This window comes from Bos indicus x Bos taurus, chromosome 2 (assembly GCF_003369695.1).
Source record: "Bos indicus x Bos taurus breed Angus x Brahman F1 hybrid chromosome 2, Bos_hybrid_MaternalHap_v2.0, whole genome shotgun sequence".
NCBI lineage: Eukaryota > Metazoa > Chordata > Mammalia > Artiodactyla > Bovidae > Bos > Bos indicus x Bos taurus.
In genome coordinates this window covers 119,778,850-119,798,914 of record NC_040077.1, presented here as the reverse complement: position 1 = coordinate 119,798,914, position 20,065 = coordinate 119,778,850, and the positions used below count along the sequence as shown (strand labels likewise).

At 46.8% G+C, this 20,065-nt stretch overlaps 1 protein-coding gene across 3 annotated transcripts in view; it reads right to left on the bottom strand.

Annotated features, from left to right (window-relative positions):
* The window catches only part of DIS3L2 (DIS3 like 3'-5' exoribonuclease 2), a 357,289-nt gene that overhangs the window by 67,240 nt on the left and 269,984 nt on the right, over positions 1-20,065 (bottom strand). The window lies entirely within an intron of this gene.

Sequence of the window (20,065 nt, the reverse complement as noted above, 5' to 3'; positions counted from 1 at the left end):
CTGGGTTTAATCTCTGTGTTGGGAAGATACCCTGGAGACAGGAAAGGCTACCCACTCCAGTATTCTGGCCTGGAGAATTCCATGGACTATATAGTCCATGGGGTCGCAAAGAGTTGGACACGACTGAGTGATTTTCGCTTTCACTTTTCACACTTCCAATGGGGCTTCCCAGGTGGCGCTAGTGGTAAAGAACCTGCCTGCCAATGCAGGAGATATGAGAGACAGGTTCGATTAATGGGTCTGGAAGATCCCCTGGAGAAGGGTATAGCAACCCACTCCAGTATTCTTGCCTGGAGAATCCAGTGGACAGAGGAGCCTGGTAGGCTATAGTCAATAGGGTTGCAAAGAGTTGGACACGACTGAAGTGACTTAGCATGCACACACACTTCTAATAGCATTTCCCACTGTCTCTGTGAGTGCTTCCTACGACCCAGCTGGGCCAATGGCCTGCACCTGCCAGAACACTCCAACCCCCGCACTGCTCTGCCTGGAAGACCCTTGGAGAAGCCATGGCCAGCCTACTCTTATGTGTTCTCCTTTACTGGGACAGGAATCTTCTCCTGGTTCCCATCAACTTTACTGGCTGGCACATGCTCTGGACTACTGTTTCTTACCTGCCCTGCAGTGACTGACACTAAACTGACAATCAGTGTTGTTTTCTGAATTCTTTTGCTGCAGTGTATTTTCCCATGGATGAAAGATGGCAGGCCTCTACTCAGCTTGGCTGAAGTCATTCATCTCACAGATTTCTGTCAAATGTTAGCTGCACATCCTTCCTTCCCAGGCAAGCAGTCCTTGGCCTCTCACTCACATCAGGCTTTCTTCCCACCACATTACACCCCAGCTGTTCTGAGGAAAGCCCGACTTCAATGGCAGTCATAACCAGCGAGCTGCCTTGTTGACGATAATTTTTAAAAGCCTCTCTCTCTCGGTTATGAGATTAAAGCATGATCGAGTGAGTCACTGACATGGGTGTTTGCATGTAATCGACAAAGTCCTGTGCTTGGCACCATTCACCGTCCGGACTCTGGGCAGCAGTCAGAGGATTTATCCAGAAAGTTTGGAGGTTTTTCTCTTAGCACCCTAACTCTCCTTTATAAGATGCAACCTTCACTATTATGCCCAGTCTTAAGCCAGAGAAAACTCCTATCTGCTTAACAGCCACTCCTGGGCAGTTTCTGAGGCCCACAACTCCTTTCCAGATGGATCCTGAAGGGCACCATACCTGGGTAGGCTGCCAGGACTGAATCCATCCCAAATCTGCCCAGGGGTGTCTGTCTCTTTAATGGAAATGTTTTCTAAAAGAAAACTTCTGGGGCTAGGAAATAAGTGAGGAACCTAAATGTAAATCTTAAAACTATAAAACTTCAACATAGGAATAAATCTTTGTGACCTGGGGTCAGTCAAAGATTTCCTAGCTGTGACACCAAAACACAATCCATTAAAAATTCAGTAAGTTAGACTTTATCAAAATTTAAGACTTTTGCTCTTCAAAAGAGTCTAAAACGATTAAGCGAGAAGGAATAAAGAAACAAGAGAATGAGAAGACAAGACAAAGTCAGGGAGAAAAGATCTCGCAAATCTGATGGAGGATTTATAGCCATAATATAAAAAGAACTCATAAAACTCAGTAATAAGAAACCAAACAATTCAGTTAAGTGGGCAAAAGATACAAAGAGACACATCACCAAAAAAAGAAAATATGCACATGAAAAAGCTCAAGGTCTTTAGTCACTAGGGAAATGCAAATTAAAACCACAATGAAATACCACTACACACCTATTAGCAGGGCTAAAACATACAAACAAACAAAAACCTGGATAATATCAAGTGCTGATAAGCAGGTAAAGAAACTGGAACTATCATACTTTGCTGGTGAGTGGTACAGCCACTCTGGAAAACAGTTTGGCAATTTTTTTTTGCTTGGGTTAAGTGGCTTTATTACAGAAAGCCAAGATTACAGAGGACTTAGGAGTTAGCATTAGGGCCCTTCTTCTTGCCAAAGGTAGGCACAACACTGACAAAGCACAGGTTGTACTGCACACGCCTCTTGGGCCGGCCTGTCGTCGTCTTCTTTTTCCCTTGCTTGGCCACCTTGGGAGTCTGACCTCTCACTTTCCCAGCATGGGCCAGGGAACCATGGACTTCACCTCCAAGCATGCAATCAGCTACTTCCAGGGTGCTCAGAGCCTCCACCCCACACTGGCCCCCAGAGTAGCCTCATCCTCTAGGGGCATGCATGCCAGGAGCAGGACTTGATCTTCTGGAGTGACGCCCTCCGACAAGGCTACAGGAGCCTTGATCTGGGCGACCATCTCCTGGCTGGTCACCTCGAGAGTGTATAGCTCCTAGGCGTGGACTAAGAGCTGTGTGTTGGCGACTAGATCATGGACACCACCGCCGCTACCGCAAAGATGGAGTTGAGAAAGGGCACGCACATCCTCTCTGCCTGCTGCGTGCCACGTCACTGGCAATTTTTTATAAAGTTACACACACACTGACCACATGACCCAGCAAGTCCCCCTTTCAAGGTATTCATCCAAGTGAAAACTTAACCATCACACAAAAACCTATAGGCAAATGTTTATGGCAGCATTATTTATAATGGCCCCAAACCGGAAACAACCCAAATATCCTTCAACTGATAAATGGACAAACTGTGGAACATCTATACCATGGAATACTACTCTGCAATTAAAAGGAATGAACACTGATACACACAAAACACAGGGGAGAACCTCAAGGGTGTGATGCCAAGTCAAAGAAGCTCGACTTAAAAGCTACCCACATTCTGATTCTACTTACGTGACATTCTGGAAAAGGTAAAAGTACAGGGAGAGAAAACAGAGGAGTGGTTGCCAGGGTAGGGGAGGGGGCTGACTACAAAGGGGTGTGTGTGAATTTTCTGGGCTGAGGAAACTGTTCTGTGTCTTGGTTGTGGTGTGTGTAGCTTGTTGTTCAGTTGCTAAATCGTGTCTGACTCTTTGCAACTCCATGAACTGCAGCACCCCAGGCTTCCCTGTCCTGCACTATCTCCCTGAGCTTGCTCAAACTCATGTCCATCGAGTCAGTGATGCCATCCAACCATCTCATCCTCTGTCACCCCCTTCTCCTCTTGCCTTCAATCTTTCCCAGCATCAGGGTCTTTTCCAATGAGCCAGTTATTCGAATCAGGTGGCCAAAGTATTGGAGCTTCAGCATTAGTCCTTCCAATGAATATTCAGGGTTGATTTCCTTCAGGATGGACTGGTTTGACCTTTCTGTTGTCCAAGAGACCCTCAAGAGCTTCTCCAGCACCACAGTTCAAAAGCATCCTTCTTTATGGTCCAACTCTCACACCCATACATGACTACTGGAAAAACCATAGATTTGACTATACAGACCTTTGTTGGCAAAGTGATGTCTCTGCTTTTCAATACACTATCTAGGTTTGTCACAGCTTTTCTTCCAAGGAGTATCTTTTAATTTCATGGCTGCAGTCACTGTCCACAATGATTTTGCTTGCAGAACCATATACTAAAAAGAGTAAATTTTACTGTATATAAATTATTACCTTACTTGGGGAAAAAAGAGTAATTCTGGCTAAAATTGTGGCTTTTGTGTCTAGGGTTTAGGAGAGTAGTGATAGCAGAAGGAAGCTTCTTCGTTTCATAGAAAGACTCAAGAGCGGATTGAACCCACAAGCGGTTAACACAAAGGCAAGCCAAAATGATAATAAAATACCATTTCCAAGCTACCATATTAACAAAGGTTAAATAAAACCCACAAACTCTCAATTTGGTGAGAGGCAGGGACAATCTGCTATTGTTTCCTGCCGGGGAAAGATCTAAATTAGTTTAACCTCTCTGGAAAATCATCCTATGGCTTGTGTCAAAAGCTCTAAAAAAAACGTGCACGCTGCAAGATACCTAGAAACATGTTATTAGTAGGTGACGGCTATTTGGGGCTTACTTGTTTTTTTGCTTTTGTTTTGGCGCTTACTTGCTAATTTAAAATTTTCATAGCGCAAATGTGTTACTTTTATAATACAATCATAAAAGTTAATAAAAAGATAAAGTATCACAGAAAAATAGCTACTCCCCTTTAATCTGGTCATTCTAAGCATATATTCCCAAGGAAATAATCCAAAACAACTGTGATTAACAATGCATAAGAATATTAATTGGAGTGTTATTTATAATAACACTAACAGTAACAGCATTAGGAAGGGTTATGTAAACGGTGGTATGTCTGTACCAAGGGAACGTTTGAGTGATGGGAGGTGGGGGGTGACGTGTGACTTTCCTTCCTTCCTCGCTCACAAATCTTGCCAGCTCTCCCTGTGATTCCAGCATCAGTACTGGCTCTTGAGTGCTTCAGGATACCCCCAGTCTCACCTCCTACTGCAGTGTTCCCTTCACACACCCAACCTAACCGGACCACTCACACCAAGCAGTGGGAGCCCAGCCTTCCTCGCCCCTGCACCTTTGCTTCATGTCCTTTCTTAGCATCCCGGCACACGGCTAACATCCATTTGCTGTTATGTGTCAGGGACCATTCTAAGTGTTTTATGACCACAAGTTATTTAATCTAACAACATCCTCGTAGCATAGCTATTACACGTGGGGTGGGGTTTGGGGAGGTGGGGTGTCACATCTCCAGGAAGCAATTAAGTCATTTCTAATTTACTTTCAGCATTTCTAGCATTTTCTTATAGCAAACTGCTAGTTTTTATTTTGTACAGGAGAAAACTCTTAAAAAACAGAATGACCTTGTTTTAAAGTGGTCCCTTCAAATCACAGCTAAAGTCCTCAGGCAAAATACCACGGCAGCCACTTCCACACTCAGCCCGAACCAACCTGCCCTGTGCGCCTGCTTGTTCTGTCTGTGTCCCTGTTCCCTCCGTGAAACATTAAGCTACTCTGAGAGCTGGGGCCACATTCTAATCTCTTGGTCCCAGTATCCAGCACAGTACTCTCCAACTGGTAGACATGTTTTAATATGAGAAATTAAAAACAGAAGTCAAAAGGGATGGTCTAAAGTTATAAAATACTTTTAAAGCTCTTAAGTTGTCTTTGGTTAAAGACGTCTGTCGTGTGCCATTTAAAACAGGAACAGGAGCAGTTACAGAACGCAGCAACTGGGTTACAATAATGCCATTCTTGAAAAACGTGGGAATTTCCTGAGGAATAACAAACAGGATTATATTTTCAAGTTCTAGACTGTAAAACGGGCACCGTGTCCTGGAGCACCATTGACCACGGGTACATTGACCACAGGGGCACTTCGAGTGCTAGGAACACCTTACGGCCTGCCTCTTCCATACCAACGCCGCAGATTTATGGCGAGCGAGAAGTGTCAGCGAGGTATCTGCCTTCTGCGGCGAGGGAGGGGAAGGGAATAAAGAGACAAGACGACAGGGTGACATGAATGAAGACCTAGGGTGCACTGCATCAGGCACCGAGAGGGGAGATGAGGAAGGAGGTCAAGAGACATGGATGGAGGAGGAAGCGGCCTCTCTGAAGTGGGCTTCTGGAGGAAGTGGGGTGCAGGGGAGCTGGGGGAAGTGAGTAGAGGCCTGGGCTATGCAAAGGCAGGGAAGGATGAGTGAGTAAGGGAGACAGCTGGGTGGGAAACGGGGAATTGACTGCTGAGGGCCTCCAAAGCCAGGGGATGTGTGGATCTGATGGAACTCTCCAGCAGCTCTCAAAGGCTGGTCTAAGATCTACAACACGAGAGGAAGGTTTTCCATGAAGCTCAGCCAGGTCAATGGAAGAGACTGCCCTGAGCTGTGAAATGAAGTCTTCCTTTGTACTGGTGCTAAACTGTTTCATTTATAAAATCGTGGAGGTGGTAGACAGCTGCTGGCTTTTAAAGAAAACGCTCTCGTTTGGCAAATTGTAACCCCCAAATCCTATTTCTCATCCCAGAATATTAACGAAAATCTCACTACCCGTGAAATCTGCTGGAGGAGACAGCAGGTTCTTGAGTGACAGGTGAACGCGGCATTGGGGGAGCGGGGTCTGGCAGAGGGGTTCAGCACAGATGGCTGACCGAACAGCAGCAGCGAAGCCCCCAGCTCACAGAACCACGGAAATCGAAATCAACTGGGCCTGCCCCAAGAAGCAGTCATGGTTGAAATCTAAGGATCAGCTGCAAGGGCTCCCTTTCCCCAGTGCAGGTTTTACTAACGTCAAAGGATTCCATGCCTCTTACGGAGCTGTTTGGCTCATGTTCGAGTGACGTGGGATTTGACATGGGGGCAGAAGGAGGACGTGCAGAGTGTCCTGTGAATAGAAGGGGAGAGTCCAAGAGCTTCCTCATTGTGAGCACAATTACCCAAAAGCCAGGGTCCTGGGAGAGCCAAATCCGTTCTGTCTGTCAAGGCCACTAACCTGCAAGGCTCGCGTCTCAGAGAGAATCGGCCACCGCCCTGCTCGACCCCCAGAAGTTTCTCATGTATCATTTGGTTGGGGTGAGAGCCCACTATCTCACTTCACTGCCCCCTGGAGATGCTATGGACTTAGGTGTGAATCATCTGGGCACACTCTCAATCCCAGCTGTGATGTGAGTTCTCTTCTCAGAAAGCCCAGCAGCAACTAACACAACCCCTGTCTTGTGGAAATCATTTCCATTAAAAGCGAAACCAGGCTCTGATCAGAATTCATAGAGGAAGTGTTAGGCTGGGGATCCCACCGTGGGGTAAGAATCATTTCCATCTCACCAGGGAGATGGGGGATGACAGCTGGTATTAGCTCAACCCAGGAAGGACGCTTTTCGAGAGGCAGGTGCAGGTGGGAGGGATTGGGTGCCTGGCCCACCTTTCTAGGCTGGCAAATCACGTTGCGGACAAGCCTGAGCATCTCCATCTCCAGACTGGCACGCTGGGGGCCTCTGTGCCTTCCCCTGAGAGCCACTCTGCCAGGCTCCCTGAGGGCACAGAGGGCTGAGGATGCAGAGGTGCACACAGAAGTGCTCAGGAAGCCTTAGAAGCATTGCCAGCCCCCTGGGGAGCTAAAGCTTCCTGGCTCCTCACACCTGTCCAGGCAGCTCCTCCATGAGAAAGGCCTCATTACACCCTGTCCTAAACCCTGTATGCCCTGGCAAGTAGTCAAACACCCAAGCCTTTTATTCAAAACAGGAGGAAGCCTCTCTGATTCATAACGTGTGTTTGCTTCTCTTACATAAGCACACCTCTCTTCCAGAGCTAGTCCCTCTCCCAGATCATAACTACCATTGTTTTTTTTCAAAAAGACCAGTGTGTATAGAGATGCTTAGAGACCTTGAAACACCCTTAAAAACAAGCACTGGGCAGCGGCTAGAGACATAAAGATGAACAGATGCTGTCCTTAGCCCGAGGGAACTCATAGTTTCAGAGAAGGAGACAGGGAAGCGAATGGAAAATGTGAAAACGTGAAAGCAATGTGAAAACATGATCCAGACAGGTGTTGGGTGTAAATAAGATGCTCTGGGAGCCCTAAGCGGGAGGGCAGGAGGGGCTGGCCAAGGCAAGCTTCTCTGCAGCAGGATTTGGAGTTTCAGTTTTCAGCTGCCTGAAAACTTAAGACAGGTCTATAGGGGTGGACGGAGAAGGCAATGGCAACCTACTCCAGTACTCATGCCTGGAAAATCCCATGGACGGATGAGCCTGGTAGGCTGCAATCCATGGAGTCGCTAGGAGTCGGACATGACTGAGCGACTTCACTTTCACTTTTCACCTTCATGCACTGGAGAAGGAAATGGCAACCCACTCCAGTGTTCTTGCCTGGAGAATCCCAGGGATGGGGGAGCCTGGTGGGCTGCCGTCTCTGGGGTCACACAGAGTCGGACATGACTAAAATGACTTAGCAGCAGCAGCATAGGGGTGAAGGTCCTCCCTTCTGTAAGAGATGAGCCGGGATAACAGGCAAGCAGAAAGAGCCAGAGGGCAAGCTGAAAAGCTTCTAGAGGTTGAGTGGGAGCCATGTTTACTTTCTGAAGTTATATAAACACCAGTCTTCAGCCTTCTGCTGAGGATGCGTCCTAGCTATTCTGACCAAGAGCTGAAGCATCAGCTACTTACCGGTGCTCAATGGAGGGTGCCGAGCCGCAAAGGCCATCCCAGCACTCGGTGCCCAGCTCCCTGTCTGAAGAGCATACACCCCTCCTCCCTCGAGTCGCCCCATCAGAGTTTCCTTTTACAGCATTAACTTCTGAGCTGTTCCAAATGCCTAAAGTGGCTCAGGCTGCCTTTCTCTAATCCAAACTTCACCAGTAATAGTTGGGCGATTTTGATCTCAATCTGACTTGTGTGTCTATTTCTCAGTGGGTCCAGAACTCAGATGGGAGAGGAGTGTGATGGAACACATCCCTTGAATCTCGATGGAGTGGGCATTGGCTGGCCCTCAGCTCTTCTTCACCAAGCATGCCTTTCACTCTGATCATCTTGTGATTCTGGACTGCCCTTCCCAAGCAGCCTGCTTTCACTAACTCCATCTACCTAAGAACCACGAGGCTGGGTATTCCTTTAGCCCTGTGTCAGCTTACTATGCCTTGCTTTTATCTTACTGAAGTTTCTCATAAGCACATAGAAAGTGAAAGTCGCTTAGTCGTATCCAACTCTTTGTGACCCCATGGATGATACAGTCTATGGAATTCTCTAGGCCAGAATACTGTAGTGGGTAGCCTATCCCCTCTCCAGCAGATCTTCCCAACCCAGGAATTGAACCAGGTTCTCCTGCACTGCAGGCAGATTCTTTACCAACTGAGCTACCAGGGAAGTCAACTTACTACGCCCTTGCTTTTATCTTGCTGAAGATTCTTGTAAGTGCAGAGCTCTTCACAAATTCAGCTCTTCACAAATTCACTAAACACCTCTAGGGTAGAAGAAAGTTTGTCTTCCACAGCCCTCAGGCTCCTTTGTAGGACTAGAAGCGGTAGTTGTAACACAATAGGAGCCCAAGAAACATCTGTCCAGTGAGGGCTAGAAATCATGTCTGAGTCTGTATTTTTAACAACTTCCAGAATACTACTCCCTGCATTCCTTCTAATTTTTGAAAATTATGAGTAAATGACTATGTGACATGCCTAAAGGGAGGGTGAGCACATGAAAGTTTAGGGTTATAATAACAAGCTGCTCAGCAGACCTACTCCAACACTTAATGATATGCGTTAGTTTTTATGTGTATGCTAACAAGACATAAACAGTGATCAGCTCACACAAGTGGGTGTAATTAGTGTTGTTTATATACAACCAGGTCAAGTTTTCAAGTCTCATCCATGCCTTGGGATGCATAAATGTGGACTGTTTTCCCTGATTCCACATGAAATTAAAGTGTGATCGCTAAGTCACTCTCTCCCTCAAAGGAAGGACTGCAACACCCTCTGACTGGGAAGTCCTGTGCCCCATGCCCCCCGAGAGCTGGAGCCCGAGGCTATTCCCTCCCCAACCTCACTCCCGGAGCCTCTCAAGAGAGCACAGACCCTGGGCTGTGGATTTACTTATAAATGAGATGTACACATGGAAATGAAAATCCTGCTTATATGATTATCATGAAGCTGGTAAATGGAAAAAAGAGGGGGAAATCTGACAGGGTGATAAATACTCTTCAAGCCTCCCTGGTTCTAGAACGATCTCCATGGCTTGTCCACATTCAACCAGAACCCTGAACTTCTAGTAGAAGCCTACTGTGCTGTTTATCACTACCCGAAAGAGAAGGGTAGCGATTCTTATGGTGGCAGAGATGACATGGCTCCCATATGGCTACCTCTAGGTGAGCCCGACCGATCGACCGACCGACCTCCAGACCTCTATGCCCACATGCTTATTCCACATCTCGACCTGTTCTGTCTCCAGGTGGCCCCTCAAACTCAACTCTCCTCTCCAAAGGTACTCAGGTACTTCTCAGCTCTCCTAATCTAAGGTACGTCCTTGTCAGTTGTAGTACTGCATCAATGCACGTGCCCGAACCTGAAGCCTGAGTCCCTGATTCAACTCTCCTCCCTTGGACTTCCCTGGTGGCTCAGTAGTAAAGAATCTGCCTGCCAGTATAGGAGACACAGGTTCAATCCCTGGTCTGGGAAGATTCCACATGCCTCAGAGCAACTAGGCCTGTGCACCACAACTACTGAGCCTGTGCTCTGGAGCCTGGGAATCACACAACTTCTGAGCCCACATGCCCTAGAGCCTGCGCTCTGATAGAAAAGCAGCCCCAGCTCTCATCGCAACTAGAGAAAAGCCTCGATAGCAAAGAAGATGCAGCAGAGCCAAAAAACAAAACAAAACACGTCTCCTCCCTCAGCACCCGCGCCCCTTCCTTCCACATCTAATTAGGACAAGGCTTGCCAATTTGTCAAGGCTTGCCAATCTTCCTTCCTCTCTCGATCTGTAATTTTCTACCTCCCCACATTCTCAATCTCAGGTCTAGCCCTCATCATTCCTCTCCTGAAATATAAGCTTTCTTTTTTATTTCTTCTCTTTCAGTCTACTCTCCATGAGGCAGCCAGTAAGCTCTTCTAGAACACAGTTCCGTTCATGTCCCTTCTGTGTCTGAAATGGTCCCACGGCTCCCATGCCCACTCCTGCAGAATTCGAGCCTGGCCCCTGCCCTCTCCCATAGCTGTCCTCTCTCATCACACTCCACGATCTGGAACAATTGGACGCTGTCCAAAGGTGCCGTCTCGCACCTCTTCCATGCCTGCAATAGCAGTTTGCCTGAAACGCACCCCCCTTGCATCCAGAGCCTGGCTCGCCCCTCAAGCTTTTTAAAGTCTTGTTGTGCACACCATCCCTGCTGGGACGTCATCCTGGATCCCGAGACGGGGCCCGTCCTCTCGCATGCGGTCTCATGCCCCCTGGGACGGCTCTGCACCGTGCCTTTACTGTGTGGTCTGCTGGTTCCTGCACTGCACGGAAAACTTGAGAACGGGGACTGTTCGTTTCCAGCACCCACCACATACCTGCTTTCTGTACTTAGTAAACATTTCCTGAAGACAGGCTGAATAGAGGACCCTGTGACTAAGAAAATACAGACCAAGGCTCCCAACACATCCAGCCGCCTGATCAACAGCTGTCTCTTGTGTGTAAGTGAGGACATAAGGAACAAGACAGGAAGAGCCAGGCAGGATGGTCATGTCTATCCTCCTTGTTGTTGCTCAGCTGCTACGTCGTGTGTGACTCTTCACGATCCCATTGGCTGCAGGTTCCCCTAGCCTCCACTATCTCCCGCAGTTGGCTTTTATTCACTTCCATTGAGTCAGGATGCTTCTAACCATCTCATCCTCTGCTGCCTCCTTCTCCTTCTCTCTTCAATCTTTCCCAGCATCAGGGTATTTTCCAATAAGTGGGCTCTTTGCATCGGGTGGCCAAAGTATCAAAGCTTCTGCATCAGTTTTTCCAGTGAATACTCAGGGCTGATTTCCTTTAGGGCTGACTGGTTTGATCTCCTTGTTGTCCAAGGGACTCTCAAGATTCTTCTCCAACACCACAGTTCAAAAGCATCAATTCTATGGCACTCAGCTTTCTTTATGGTCCAACTCTCACACCCGTACATCACTACTGGAAAAACTATAGCTTTGACTAGATGGACTTTTGTTGGCAATGTGATGTCTCTGCTTTTTAATATATTGTCTAGGTTTGTCAGGAGAAGGCAATGGCACCCCACTCCAGTACTCTTGCCTGGAAAATCCCATGGACGGAGGAGCCTGGTAGGCTGCAGTCCGTGGGGTCACTAGGAGTCGGACAGGACTGAGTGACTTTACTTTCACTTTTCACTTTCCTGAATTGGAGAAATAAATGGCAACCCACTCCAGTGTTCTTGCCTGGAGAATGTCAGGGACGGTGGAGCCTGATGGGCTGCCATCTATGGGGTCGCACAGGGTCGGACACGACTGAAGCGACTTAGCAGCAGCAGCAGCAGGTTTGTCATAGATTTCCTTCCAAGGGGCAAGCGTCTTTGAATTTTCCATCCTCCTTGCTGCTGCTGCTAAGTCGCTTCAGTCGTGTCTGACCCTGTGCGACCCCATAGACGGCAGCCCACCAGGCTCCCCATCCCCAGGATTCTCCAGGCAAGAACACTGGAGTGGGTTGCCATTTCCTTCTCCTTTTCTGGAACGTATTATCACACTGTACAAAAATTAAACAGCAGAAAGCTGGAATGCTCATTTCTTAAGAACAACCATATTACAGAGAAGGAACAGAAACATGCTTAACGGTAGTTTTAAATGCATAATTCAACAAAATACACTGCTGCATACAGCAGCAGGGGTAGGGTTGGGGAAGAAACGCCACTGAGCTTGCTCAGAGTCAAGCTTCACTCTGACAGTTGCCACTTCAGCACACCCTACCAGACGGTGGAGCCAGCGTCTCTGCACATGGGCTCAGGAAGGCGGGGTGGGTGGGATGAGATCTGACTGTGAGAGGCTGCCAAGCTTGCAGAGGTGGGAAATTAAGAACCACTGCTCTTTCTGCTTCAGGCTAATGAAAGCTACCCGACTGAAAACAGGGTAAGGGGACTGGGGCTACACAGATCCGTTCCTTTAGGCCTCCAACTGGACCTGCCAAGCATGGTACTAATCAAAGGAATAATTTGCTTAATTGCATGGAACCATCCCGAGAGGTAACTTAGCACAAGCGCTCTCCAGGACCCAGCCCAGTTTCCCAGTGCAGTGGTGACGTGCTGCTGAAAGCTGACTGAGGAGAGAGCTGGATCTCATTTAGGCAGGGCTCAGCATATTATGGACCAGAGGTCAACTCTGGCCTACCACCTACTTTCTGCATGGCTCATGAGCTAGGAATGGTTTTTACATTTTTAAATGATTCAGAAATAATCAAAGGAAGAATACTATGTTTTGACATGAAAATTATATGAAATCCAAACTTCTTAGTGTCCTTATAGCTGTATTGGAACACAGCTCTGCTCATCTGTTTGTTTGTCCCTGGCTGTTTTCACACCATGGCAGCAGGGCTGAGTAGCTGAGACAGAGACCAGATGGCCCAGTTCAGTTCAGTCGCTCAGTCGTGTCTGACTCTTTGCGACCCCATAAATCACAGCACGCCAAGCCTCCCTGTCTATCACCAACTCCTGGAGTTCACTCAAACTCACATCCATCGAGTCAGTGATGCCATCCAGCCATCTCATCCTCTGTCATCCCCTTCTCCTCCTGCCCCCAATCCCTCCCAGCATCAGAGTCTTTCCAATGAGTCAACTCTTCGCATGAGGTGGCCAAAGTACTGGAGTTTCAGATTTAGCATCATTCCTTCCAAAGAAATCCCAGGGCTGATCTCCTTCAGAATGGACTGGTTGGATCTCCTTGCAGTCCAAGGGACTCCCAAGAGTCTTCTCCAGCACCACAGTTCAAAAGCATCAATTCTTCGGTGCTCAGCCTTCTTCACAGTCCAACTCACATCCATACATGACCACAGGAAAAACCATAGCCTTGACTAGATGGACCTTTGTTGGCAAAGTAATGTCTCTGCTTTTGAATATGCTATCTAGGTTGGTCATAACTTTCCTTCCAAGGAGTAAGTGTCTTTTAATTTCATGGCTGCAGTCACCATCTGCAGTGATTTTGGAGCCCAAAACAATAAAGTCTGACACTGTTTCCCCATCTAGTTGCCATGAAGTGATGGGACCGGATGCCATGATCTTTGTTTTCTGAATGTTGAGCTTTAAGCCAATTTTTTCACTCTCCTCTTTCACTTTCATCAAGAGGCTTTTTAGTTCCTCTTCACTTTCTGCCATAAGGGTGGTGTCATCTGCATATCTGAGGTTATTGATATTTCTCCCAGCAATCTTGATTCCAGCTTGTGCTTCTTCCAGTCCAGTGTTTCTCATGATGTACTCTGCATATAAGTTAAATAAACAGCTTGACAATATACAGCCTTGACGTACTCCTTTCCCTATTTGGAACCAGTCTGTTGTTCCATGTCCAGTTCTAACCGTTGCTTCCTGACCTGCATACAAATTTCTCAAGAGGCAGATCAGGTGGTCTGGTATTCCCATCTCTTTCAGACTTTTCCACAGTTTATTGTGACCCACACAGTCAAAGGCTTTGGCATAGTCAATAAAGCAGAAATGGATGTTTTTCTGGAACTCTCTTGCTTTTTCCATGATCCAGCGGATGTTGGCAATTTGATCTCTGGTTCCTCTGCCTTTTCTAAAAGCAGCTTGAACATCAGGAAGTTCATGGTTCTCGTATTGCTGAAGCCTGGCTTGGAGAATTTTGAGCATTACTTTACTAGCGTGTGAGATGAGTGCAATTGTGTGGTACTTTGAGCATTCTTTGGCATTGCCTTTCTTTGGGATTGGAACGAAAACTGACCTTTTCCAGTCCTGTGGCCACTGCTGAGTTTTCCAAATTTGCTGCCATATTGAGTGCAGCACTTTCACAGCATCATCTTTCAGGATTGGAAATAGCTCAACTGGAATTCCATCACCTCCACTAGCTTTGTTCATAGTGATGCTTTCTAAGGCCCACTTGACTTCACATTCCAGGATGTCTGGCTCTAGGTGAGTGATCACACTATCGTGATTATCTTGGTCGTGAAGATCTTTTTTTACAGTTCTTCTGTGTATTCTTGCCACCTCTTCTTAATATCTTCTGCTTCTGTTAGGTCCATACCATTTCTGTCCTTTATTGAGCCTATCTTTGCATGAAATGTTCCCTTGGTATCTCTAATATTCTTGAAGAGATCTCTAGTCTTTCCCATTCTGTTGTTTTCCTCTATTTCTTTGCATTGATCTCTGAGGAAGGCTTTCTTATCTCTCCTTGCTATTCTGTGGAACTCTGCATTCAGATGGGTATGTTTTTCCTTTTCTCCTTTGCTTTTCGCTTCTCTTCTTTTCACAGCTATTTGTAAGGCCTCCCCAGACAGCCATTTTGCTTTTTTGCATTTCTTTTCCATGGGGATGGTCTTGATCCCTGTCTCCTGTACAATGTCACGAACCTCCGACCATAGTTCATCAGGCACTCTATCAGATCTAGGCCCTTAAATCTATTTCTCACTTTCACTGTATAATCATAAGGGATTTGATTTAGGTCATACCTGAATAGTCTAGTGGTTTTCCCTACTTTCTTCAATTTAAGTCTGAATTTGGCAATAAGGAGTTCATGATCTGAGCCACAGTCAGCTCCTGGTCTTGTTTTTGCCCACAAAGCCTAAATCAGGACTGATGCTGAAGCTCCAATACTTTGGCCACCTGATGTGAAAAGCCAATTCATTGGAAAAGATCCTGATGCTGGGAAGATTGAGAGCAGGAGGAGAAGGGGGTGACAGAGGATGAGACGGTTAGATAGCATCACTGACTCAGTGGACATGAACTTGAGGAAACTTCAGGAGAGAGTGGAGACAGGGAAGCCTGGTGTGCTGCCAGTCCGTGGGGATGCAGAGTCAGACACGACTGAGTGACTGAATGACAACAAGAGTTTCTATCTGGTTGCCATGCTGTATCTCACTGTGTGCACTGTTTGCTGAACCCAAGGTAGGCAAGGCATGAGCTAAGAGGTTGGAAGAAGACTTAAGGAGCCGTAGGAACTGCAGACAGAACATAACCTAACCTAACCACAAGGGCTTTCCAGGTGGAGCTTATATATGCTTACAGAACAAAAGTAGCCGGTGGCCAAGTGAGTAACTCGTGACACACGTGCAGTGCTATAAGCGATGTCAGCTATTACGGAACCATTATTTACAAAACGTGGGGCAAGAGCAAGAGTCTGTGAGGCAAGAGAGTCTGACCATGCCGTCTTGGCTAACTTGCTCTTTCCCTAAACTGCTTCCCTACAGGAAGTCTGCAGAGCCTGCCTTAAAGGCTGGGCAGGGTCAAGGTCATCCATGATACCTTCTACAGCAGCCTGGGTCCCAAGGCATTTAAAAACTGTTTCCACCAAGTTGATCTTTATAATCAAGTCCACTCAAAGAAACTGCTTTAAGTTTGGGCTTCAAAACTGTACTATGTGGGATCCACATAAGATGCAGCTGAGAATTTAGTAAAGGTTCCATTAGTTTGGACGACTTTGCCTCCAAAGTTAAGAAGATGGAAACATCAAACTTTCTTCACTACAACTTTCTCTAAACCCAGAAAGTCAGCGGCTCAGCAGGAGCTGTTCACATGCCCTGCCTGCCTGCAGGGACTCCGGACGCGGTGCTGTTTCCCTCCTGCAGTCATGCTTGCTTCTCTAGAAGCCCTCACACAGGGTGGCCTCTAAGCACTCTCACCTGACTGAGGACGGGCAGGCTGAAGGAAAAGCACCAGAAAGCTGTAGTTTCCTGAAAACAGTCAGTACTCCCTAAGATGTCTTTGTTTGGGGGCTCTATTTGGCACCCCACTACCCTCCCTTGCCAACCTTTCTAAAGGAAATGGCTCAGGCCACAACTCCAAAAGGTGTTGAGGCCTTGTCATCCTATCACTTTGGAGTCAGGCAGGGTCACTTTTACCCCTAGGAGGGAGCAGGCCACCAAAACTGAACACTTTTTAAGAAACAAGAGTGGTGTGTGTTCCCTGGTGGCTCAGTGGTAAAGAATCTGCCTGCTAATGGAGGAGATGCGAGTTTGATCCCTGCGTCAGGAAGATCCCCTGGAGAAGGAAATGGCTACCCATTCCAGTATTCTTGCCTGGAAAGTTCCATGGACAGAGGAGCCTGGCAGGCTCCAGCGTATGGGGTCACAAAGAGTCAGACACAACTTAGCAACTGAGCACTTGTCATAAATAAATAACACAAGTATCTGTGTTAAATTCTAGATTTAACATGGCAGCAGAAAAGGGGATATTTTTCAACTCAACCAACCAAAAAGCAAATAGAACACACTTGGCACCTGACCTGACCTTTGGGGCAGAGAAACATCGGAGTGTCACTTTCCTGAGCTAGGACCTCTCAGCAATCCGACCCAAAGGCAGTGCTTCCCAGTGTGTCTCACACCACAGGTCACACAGAACTTGCTAATACTTGAGCGTACACTGGGTAAGTGCACAGGACTGCAGGCAGGTGGTCCCAGGGTCCCAGGGGACAGGAGCCAGCCCAGGCAGCCTGTAACTCGGGGAATACACTGTCTCACATGTGGGCCAGGCAGCTCTGGACTAAGCTGCTGCCTGCAGTCACCCGGTGATCAAGTTGCTCTGTGTTTGTGTAGTTACTGTGACCTCTGAACCAGTCTCCCCTCGACTCAACAAACAGGCCCCATGCTGGCGTCCTCCACCTCACTCATTCTGGAGATCATCAGGGTAAACACATGTCTTGGAAAGGGGAAATTTCTGGCTTAGCAGGTTTGTTCTGCATTCAAGGCCATGCAGCAGGACACAGATGTTGTCTCCTCTTACAGGAGGCTAGAAGGACATATTTTTTTAGACCTGTCACCAAAAATGTGGACACAGTGAACTGGGGCACACAAAGCATCAGAGGGCAACTCCAAACAGCAGGCTGTGCTGAAGGCACTGGGGAAAAATGGATTTTTGTGAGGGCAGATGCAGGCAGCAGGCAAAGGGGAACAAACGCAGGGACTGCTGGATGGGCTGTCTGGCTGATTAATCAACGATCTTGCCAGGAACCTGCCGCAGGAGACCAATGTGCCCCTTCTTCCAAAGCTGTGGTCCACAAACTTGTTTTCTGGTGTGCCATAAGTCTAGTTGCATCCTCCTCTTTGCGACCTTATGGACTGTAGCCCACCAGACTCCTCTGACCATGGGATTGTCCCAGCAAGAGTATTGGAGTGGGTTGCCATTTCCCCCTCCAGGGGATCTTCCCGACCCAGGGATTGAACCTGCCTCTCCTGCGTCTCCTGCACTGGCAGGTGGGTTCTTTACCCACTGAGCTGGAGCCAAGGAATCAGCCCCAAGGATGCAATTCCATTATTTTCAAACCTTAATTACCTGGAACCTAATTAGGACTTCAGGGTTTTCTTCTCACTTGGAAGGGAAACTTCTTTCTCTCAAGTCAGCATGGTGTAAATGGAAGAAAAGTGAAAGAAGAGTTGGCTATCTGGATTGCTTGCATATTAAGAAATTCATTTAACCTTTGAGGACTTCAGCTTCTAATCTACAAGTTGAGAGGGCTGATGAAACAAGTACCTCAAATTATTTTCATTGGGATTGACATATACACACTATTATATATGAAACAGATAACTAATAACGACCTACTGTATAGCACAGGAAGTTCTACTCAATACTCTGTAATGACAATATGAGAACAGAATCTAAAAGAGTGGATATATGTATATGTATAATTGATTCACTTTGCTGAACAGGAGAAACTAACACAACACTGTAAATCAACTATTCTCCAATAAAAATAATTGAAAAAAAAAAAGTTATTTTCAGCAATAAAATTCTCACTCTAAGACATGCCAACAGATCAGCAGCAATCTGAAACTGTGATCATTCTTCTACACTGACACCTCCTAATGCAAGTTGAGATCACTGATGGTCTTTTACAGTATTTAGAGTATTTAACATATTTAATTAATCCAATTTTATAATGATCTGATGGGGAAGGGTCTCTAAAATGGTGTAACGGAACTCTCTCACTTGATGTGCTTGAAGTGGTGGTGGGTTAGCTTTTCCAGAAGCTGGCTGAGGAGGGGAATCATACATAACTAAACATTTGTTTAACTTAATTTATATAATGCTTTTGAACTGTGGTGCTAGAAAATATGCTTGAGAGTCCCTTGGACAGGAAGGAGATCAAACCAATCAATCCTAAAGGAAATCAACCCTGAATATTCACTGGAAGGCTGATGCTGAAACTGAAGCTTCAGTACTTTGGCCACCTGATTTAAAGAGCCAATTCATTGGAAAAAGCCCTGATGCTGGGAAAGATTGAAGACAGGAGGAGAAGAGGACGAAGGAGGATGAGATGGTTGGATGGCATCACTGACTCAATGGACATGAATTTGAGCAAGCTCCGGGAGATGGTGATGGACTCGGAGGCCTGGCGTGCTGCAGTCCATAGGATCACAAAGAGTCGGACATGACTAAGTGACTGAACAATAACAACAAATTTATATAAATGCACATCCACTCACTTTTAGGATTTCCCTGGTGGTTCAGACGGTAAAGCATCTGCCTACAATGTGGGAGACCTGGGTTTGATCCCTGGGTCAGGAAGATCCTCTGGAAAAGGAATGGCAACCCACTTCAGTACTCTTGCCTGGAAAATCCCATGGACGAGGAGCCTGGTAGGCTACAGTCCATGGGGTCACAAAGAGTTGGACACGACAGCAACTTCACTTCAATTCACCCTCACTTTTACAAAAGACTATGCTAGTCGGATTTTTACATACTTTTTTTCTGATAAACTATGCATACTTCATTGCCTATAATTTATCATTTTTGTTTCATTAAGAGAGAGCTTAGATATCTATAATGCAATCTGAGTACAAAGTTCCTCGTGAATTTTGATTTCCCCCCTCCTTTTTATAGTCATCACACCCAAACAGCACAATTTCTGAAGATTTATCTTCATCAAGTGTTTGCAAACAATTTAACTTAGTTTTCACAGGAACGGCAGCTTTAAAAAATGTTCTTATTTGATCAGTGTATCTAATATTCAGTTACAGTGAGTAATTACAACATGTACAACCGGCATAGCCAGGATGGGGGTAAAGAAGGCTGACCATTGAAACACACAGCTCCCCTGGAGGGAGCCGAGGTGGAAGGGAATACAGTCCACATGTGCAGCTCCCTGTGGGTATTGGTCACTGTGTCAGGCAGAAGGGACAGCGAGCGCCAGGTGAGGAGTTTCCGGTGGCAGATGTAGGGCCTGGGGAAGGAGGGCAGGGATGGAGAAACTAATGTTGGTGTCCTCAGCATATAACTGATAGCTCAAATAAGAAATGAGCTTCCCTGGTGGCTCAGCGGTTAAGAATCCACCTGCAAAACAGGAGACGCGGAAGACCCTGGTTCGATCCCTGGGTCGGGAAGAGTCCCTGGTGAAGAGAATGGCTACCCACTTCCAGTACTCTTGTCCATGGACAGAGGAGCCTGGTGGGCTACAGTCCATGGGGTCACAGAGAGTTGGACACGAAGAAGTTAAAATAAGAATACAGGGGTTCATTCAGGGAGGGATTGTGGAAAGAGAAATAAACAAGAGGGTGGGCAAACTTCAGGGAATG